The sequence below is a fragment of the Erpetoichthys calabaricus genome, chromosome 16 (genome assembly GCF_900747795.2).
Source record: "Erpetoichthys calabaricus chromosome 16, fErpCal1.3, whole genome shotgun sequence".
Classification (NCBI taxonomy): domain Eukaryota; kingdom Metazoa; phylum Chordata; class Cladistia; order Polypteriformes; family Polypteridae; genus Erpetoichthys; species Erpetoichthys calabaricus.
The window spans coordinates 49,495,428-49,503,135 of NC_041409.2; the positions used below are offsets into that span (position 1 = coordinate 49,495,428).

General features: G+C 38.6%; 1 long non-coding RNA gene across 1 annotated transcript; it reads right to left on the bottom strand.

Moving 5' to 3' along the window:
- Positions 1-1,471: 1,471 nt before the first annotated feature.
- Positions 1,472-6,000, bottom strand: LOC114666957 (uncharacterized). The gene is made up of 4 exons (XR_003718663.2): positions 5,911-6,000; positions 4,540-4,599; positions 4,405-4,464; positions 1,472-2,371 (listed from the first exon to the last, which is right to left on the bottom strand). It is a non-coding gene; the product is annotated as an uncharacterized LOC114666957 (long non-coding RNA).
- Positions 6,001-7,708: the final 1,708 nt, after the last annotated feature.

Sequence of the window (7,708 nt, forward strand, 5' to 3'; positions counted from 1 at the left end):
GCTGCTGTGATAAGATTAGCTTCCGTAATGAAGCACTGAGAACGAGAAGTTTTTTCACTGATAGATGATACCCTCCTCATGTTGTGGCCAGAGCCCTTAATCAAGTCATCCAATCTAAGACAAACCCCAGTAAAGAAATCCACATCCGGCTGGTCCTCCCATTTCAGCCTAACACTCTATCTCTTCAACAGGTCATTAAATAAAATTTCCCTATTTTGCAGACCAATCTTTCCACAGGAACCTCTTTCCCTAACCTTCCCTTGATCTTCTTCTGTCAGCCACCATGTAAATTTCTCAACTGTAGCTAAGTTCACAGATGACAGTCACATTCCCCACCAGGTACTTTGGGCTGTAACGGGAGTTACTGTGTGACGTGCAAACATGTCACCAACAATACCAGTGTATTTGGTCCCTCTGGCACATTCAGTATTAAACAACAGGCCTCTTGCTGGTTGAAAAATTTGATTTACTGCATTTCTTGTAGGAGTGTTTAGCCATCAACATACGTGAAACAGGGAGGTGGCTAGCAGACCATTTCAGGGAGCATGTTCGAGCCATTAAAGTCAAAGACCTTAAAAAGCAGACTGTAGAAAAATTGACATCCCTTGATCATAGCCACACTGATCACCATGTTGGTGTTCTTAAACAGGGCTTCAAACACTCAGAAGAAACTAAGATCATTCTCAACTAAAACATTTTGCCTAGTCTAAATGACCAAGTAACTTTTTAATATCTCCCTACTCCTTCTCTGAAGGCAGCTTTATCTCACTTGCTCTCATATTCTCTCCTTTCATCTGCCCTTATTTTGTTCCCTTCCTTCTTCTTGTATATATGCGATCTGCTTTTTCCTTTTCAGTTAACCTTTTATTTATCCTTCTTGCCTGGAAGGGGTGGAGCCAGAGGTGAAGCAGAAGTCTACTGATAAAACTGCAATTATGCAAACACAGTCATGTGGGACCATTTGTACCCAAAGATTAGATGTCCAATTTCTGTGGTCTATACCAGCTTTTTCACTTTCTAGGTAGCTTCACCTCTCTGAACCCAAACATCCCCAACATACCTTTATCAATGTCTTCTTCTTCTTCATGAAATGATTATTTATTCCATGGCTTTCATAAATTATATGGCTGTTGTGATCATGTTTAATTTTTGTAATTTATTTTGCCATCTTCTACACCACTTTAAAGTTTTCTAATTTCAGACAATGTTGGGACCATTGTTAGGGACATACCCCCCATTTCTAGGGGTATGAACTATGAGGTTGTGACCTACAGTTTGGTAGCACATGGGAATAAAAGGTCTGTGAGTACCATATCTTCAAAAGAAAACCTCTAATTGCTACTTTTTTGGCTTTGACTTCTTGTCTGATTTTTGACTTTATTCTTGCCTTTTTTCTGGTTTTGGTCACAATTTTTATTTTTATTTGTTTTGTTTTGTATTTTTTACATGTATCTTCTAGTTCGCCCTTGAAAAAGTTCATCTTTATCTATAGAGTCAGGGCAATGGCTACCATCAGATTAATAGAATACAAAATGGCAGTGCCTGCAAGGCAAAAACCCCAGACAAAATGGCGGCAGATGAAACCATCAAAACAACAATAAAAAAAATCAATTGGGCAAAATACTTACAAACTCCAACCATAAACAAATGCTCAACTGCTGAATCCACTCTCTGGCTTTGAAGATAAAATGAGAAGGAGGACCCAGCAGCTGTACCATAAGAACAACCCTGCCTCTTGGGGCTCCACCCAACAGCAACAAGGAATGGAGGTGTTTTTAAAAAGACAATATTTAATTACAGCCCTAACAGAAAATACATGAAAATAAAACATGTAACTACTCAAAAACAGCAAAACTAATGAGATACATAAACATACATTAACACATAACAGCAATTTTAGAAAGGTGTTCATTAATGAGATGTCCACATTCCAACCTTTGTCCTTCTTATTGACCAACTGGAGCAGGAGGTCACTACGATGCTTGCCGCAGGTGCTACACTCCAGAGTACAGCAAATCTGCCTTTTACTCTAAATGTATTTGTCCTTTTATGGCTTTTGACATCCCATGGCAACATTCCTGCTTTGCCAGTTTAATAAAGTTTGGCTGCTCAATAGGGAACTACAATAGCTCTCTGTGCATTGACATTCAGGGGAAAGGCTTGACAGAAGCAGATATTTTTTTCTACAAGGACTTAGTTACTCAAAAAGAAGTTTAATGGAGCTGCACAAAAAGAGTTAAACAACAATCACCTGCCAAGCAACTGTCAATCATCACCTCACAAAGAACACAGGGGAGGATGGTACTGGGTTAGCAGTCAGTCCCTCCAGGCAGCAAATTAACTTAGTTAAGGTGTGGGTCTTCTATTCAACCTGAAATTAAAATGTGAAGAAATTATTATTTAGCAGACAGGCTAAGGGAATCCCTCAGCGATACACTCATAACGTTAGTTTTAATAATACGATGATGCATATTATATTTCTAAAAGGTTTATAGAGGGTATAGCAGGGGTCTCCAGCTCCATTCCTGGATTGTTATTGTGGTTGCAGGTTTTCATTCTAACCCTTTTCTAAATTAGGTGACCAGTTTTTACTGCTAATTAACTCTTTTGCCCTAATTTTAATTGACTTGACTTAGACCCCTTAATTATTGCTTTTTTCCTTTATTTGCAGTCAAACAATAATGAGATACAAAATGAGCCAACACATGACCAGCTGACCTGTGTCCAACATCTGTAAACAAAGAAAGGTGAGGGTGTCAGTAAATTGGATTCCCTCAGGTCCACAAAACATTTTGACAGTCCTCTAAGAAAAAAGAAAATCAATAGTTTTGTAAATGTCAGCTGTGGCAGAATGAGAGTAGGAACACACAGTTTAATTAAATAATGGGTTTAGTTAAAAATAAGAACTGGTTTCTAATTAAAAAACTGGTTGGGGTTTGAGGCCCTGACCAAGATGGTCATCTGTTGGCTCACTTTATATCTCATTTCTGTTTGGATGCCATTTAAGGAAAAAATAAGCAATTCAGAGGACTGACTTTTGAAAAATAAGTCAATTGAAATGAAGGATAAAGGAGTTAATTAGTAGTAAAACATTTAGAATGAAATCCTGCAGCCACCGTAGCACTCCAGGATGGGATTTGGAGACCCCTGGTGTGTAAGATCATTATTGTCACATGTGCAAAGTACAGTTAAACTCTTACTTGCATGTGCTAATTGGCCTGCAACACCAGTCATTGTAAAATACAAGAATATTTCAAGTAGCTTAAGAAGTTCAAGAAATCCATGGGGTCTGTAATTTTACAAGTTATTTCAGTGTTAATTTCAGGAGCTCTCTATCACCCAAGACTAAGAATGAGTATTATGAATTGTCATGGCCGAGCAGCATGGCCTCAATGCTGGTTAATGAGCAGTGCTCCAGAATGTTAGTGTGAAGAACCCTGTGCTCCCATGTGAGATACAAGAAAGAGGATACTACCTCTTTGACCAAGAAAGCACAGTAGGAACTACACTTTATACACCAACTGAAAAGGGAAAGCTTTAAATACCATATTCTCAACACATTTTACAGAGGCACCATTGAAAGAATTAAGACCAGTGGCATCACTGTCTGGTATGGGAACTGCAGTGAATTTGATCACAAGTCCATACAACAGATAGTGTGGAGATCATCATTGGGATCACTCTCCCTTCCATTATGGACATGTTCACAAAGCGCTGCATCCATAAGGCCTTCAGCATTCTGGGGGGATCCCTGACACTCTTCCCAGACTCCTCCCACCATATCTTTTCCCAGCTTCTATCTGGATGAAGGTGTCACGGTCTGTGGACCAACACTGCCATACTTAACCAAAGCTTCTTTCCACCGGCGGTCAGGCTCTTGAACATAATGTCACCCCCTGTACCTGCGTGTGCACCCTCATTGTAGGCTCATCTCTTCTGTGTTCCTTCGCATTCCTTGTCCTTTGTACATCTCCTATTGTCACTGATTGCTGTTTATAAATATGATGTTGATTTAACAGGTGTTTTCCTTGTTCCACATTGCCTTAAGTAAAATTTCCCACCTCCCCTCACATTGTTATATTGTCATATTTATTGTCTAAATATTGCACAGTGCCGTTGGGAAACCTAAATTCCTATCACTGTATAATGTTCCAAAATATGTGTATAGATGGTATGACAATAAAGCCCATTTTACTTGACTTGAATATGAAATGGCTTTTTGCTCACAGTCCCAGGTTTCTGAGGCCAGAGGCTAATTATTGGTTGAGTGTACAATCGTAAAATGACAACATTAACGTAGGACCACAAACAACAAGAACCAGACACATTCAGATTAAACTGGGTGATTACACAGCAAGTGAGGAGGGTTGGAATTAGAATAGGTTTGGTGAGGCGAATACTAACCTCATAAGACTCTGACCTCAGAGTAGATTGTAGTTAGGGTGTTGCTTGTAAATCGCGTTCCTATAAAACACAAACCTGTGAGGCAGTCAAAAAATCAATAATTTAAGTAGAATGGAACAATGTCTTGAGGCTTACCTCTATTCTCCTTCAGACAAAGGCTGTTCAACTCAGTGTATATGATGTCTGTGTTTTTGTCTAAAAATATAACAGATTACTTAGGTTACTGTCAGAATCAGTTGGTTCAATGTGTTTTGGCTCTATCTTAATAAAATTAATTTTATCATTATTATTTGTTTTTAAACAATTTGTCTGTATCAAGATGTCCAGTAATTTCTAGATTTTTGTGGCATGTGCTAGTGTGTGATGTCTCAATAGCAGTGGCATTTTTGGCATGACAATTCTGGTGGGGCTGACTGCATGCAGACTGTCAAAAGATGTGGAGCCATCATAGGAAGCTGGCTATAATACTAGTTGTGCAGTGTGTGGGTCTGTGTGAATGTTTATGTGAGAACGGGAGAAATAGACAATGCAAGCAAGTTTGAGATATGATCAAACACTTCAAGAGCAGCACTTAAAATTTTTATGAAACTGAATACATTGGCCAGGGTGCGTGGCCACTGGTGAATTTGGATTGACTCACAGAGCTGAAGAAAGTGAGTGCAGATGGTGTCGCCTCTCACCTCAAGAGAGCATTTGTGAGGTGTAGTCAGCAGCGTGAATGTGCATGCAGTGAACACGGTGGAGAGAAGATCATTGTAGCTGTATAGAAGCAGCCATGGAAGATTGGAAAGGCACTGGAGGAAACAGGTTATATAGCGCCCTGATGTGTGGAGTACAAGTCCAAGGAGGTTGTGCTGAAGCTTTATAACACATCTGGAGTACTATGTGCAGATCTGGTCACCAGGCTACAAAAAGGACATAGCAGCACAGGAAAGGTCCAGAGAAGAGCAACTAGGCTGAATCCATGGCTACAAGGAGGTGAATTATGAGGAAAGATTAAAAGAGCTGAGCCTTTTCAGTTTAAGCAAAAGAAGATTAAGAGGTGACATGACTGAAGTAGTTAAAATCAGAAGGGAATTAGTCCGGTGGATCGAGACTGTTATTTTAAAATGAGTTCATCAAGAACACAAGGAAACAGTTGGAAACTTGTTAAGGGTAAATTTTGCACAAACATTAGGAAGTTTTTCTTTACAATTAGGACCACAAACACATGGAATAAGCTACCAAGTAGTATGGCAGACAATAAGACTTCAGGGACTTTCAAAACTAGACTTGATATTTTTTTAGAGGAATTAAGTGAATAGCTGGCGAGCTTTATTGGGCTGAATGGCCTGTTCCTGTCTTGATTGTTCTAATGTTCTAAAGTTGAATATGCAACTGAATATTTTAAATGTTTGCTTCAAGGTTTTAGGTCTTTGGTTTTAGATTAAGTGTACACTGCAGCCCAGTTTTGATTCTTTTCCCAGTTTAATGGAAGCCTGTTCTGATACACTAGCAGACACTCACCCGTTTCATCTGCCATATTAAGGGATTCTGTTTGGAAAGTAGACAGATTCCTGTCAGAAAACTTCTTTTTAGATGTAGAAATATACCCTTTTCTTTGGCTTGCTCTGCTAAAAAAAATAAATAAAACACCATGATGAAGTTGTGCATGAATATATATTCTTTAAGCTTCAGTAAGCGCCTTACTGTGACTATTTATGAAGATGCTACGGTATTACTAGCATCCAAAATTCTGGATGACAAGAATGAAAAACCTTGTAGTTGTGTATAGTTGTTAATGGAAGGCTTTATAGGTAGTCAGGATCTTTTGGCTATATTTTTTTCAACTTTGACTTTAGTTGTTATAATTTTGTGCTCTCCCAAATCAGTTCTCTGTCCTCCTGGTTTTGACCACAGCCTATTTCTCCAACTACTCTGTTTTGCCCAATCAATGTTTCATTTCCTCTAATATGCCTTTGTTACTCTTTCATGATGAGTATTTCCTGAGCTCACAACACTAACCTCTATTTGTCCCCACCGCAGAGCCTTTGACTTTTTCACCACTTGATTCTAATCTCCAACATACTCTGTAACTTACTCCTTTGATGCTACTTGTTGGCTTATAACATCTGTATTGGCTTTCTGCCAGTTTCCATATTGGTCCAATGGATCTTAAAAATGTATATCTGAGGCATTTAACCAACAACAGGGCATACTACTGCCGTGACCAGTCTATTTGTATTGATAATTGGAGTTTCTGTGCCATTTCCTCTATTTACTTGCTGGTCTCTCAAACATAATCCGATTTCAAAATCTGGTGATGTGAAGCCTTTATTCTTAAAATTATGTCCTGAGACTGGAAGAAATCTGTAATTATTTATTTTAAAATACTTCATTAACAGAACAATACACAAACAGTAAAACATAATTCAGTCAAAGAGGAAGACATGTGCAATTTAAATAGTTTGTTAGCTAGCAAGAAGTCATCTTCCAGTAATAAATAGTTTGAAATGAAACACCAAGGCTAATCTTGGGGTTTGTTCTTATTCATTGATCTGGAAATAAACTAAACTGACCATTTTAACATAAAAGTGGTCTTTCGTAAAAAGACATTTTCTATGTTCTATGCGATAAACATGCTCTTTTAAAAAAGCGAAAGTCAAAATCATTTGCAAGCAATATCTAAGAAGTTAAAGAGTATCAACATCATACTTTATGCCATTAGAAAAAGAGCAGAAATTTCATATACAGTATTTGGTAAGGTAGGAATAATCTTAAATGTCTCCAGGTTGGCTCCACACTCCTTGTGACACTTCTAGGAGCCACTTGAACCCATAACTGTCAATAACATACATGAAGATGAGCCACAACAAGTGAGGACATACACAGAGGTGTTTTAAGTGTGGAGGTGCTTTTATTCACATCCAAACAAAATCAAACATGGGTGCAGATAGTGCAGTGCTCTTCGTTCATAAATAAATAATCCAGGATAAAAATCAAATGCAAATTTTCTAAGGTGCAAAACCTCGATGTTTCTTGCCCTAAACAGAATTTATTTATATCTTGTTTTCTCGGTGCTCATGTGCAAGATATTGAGAGAAGAGTGAGGACAGTCTTCGAGAGGCACAAGGATAGGGCATCGAGGACTATCGTAATACATGCTGAAGTAAATGACATGTGATACTGAGAGCTGGAGGTTCTCAACATGGATTTCAAGTGCTTATTAATGCCATGAAGGAGAGGACCCCAACTGCGAGAATCTTCACCTCGGGTCCCTTACCTCTGGTTAGAAGATCAGGGGCCTCATGTATAAACAGTGTGT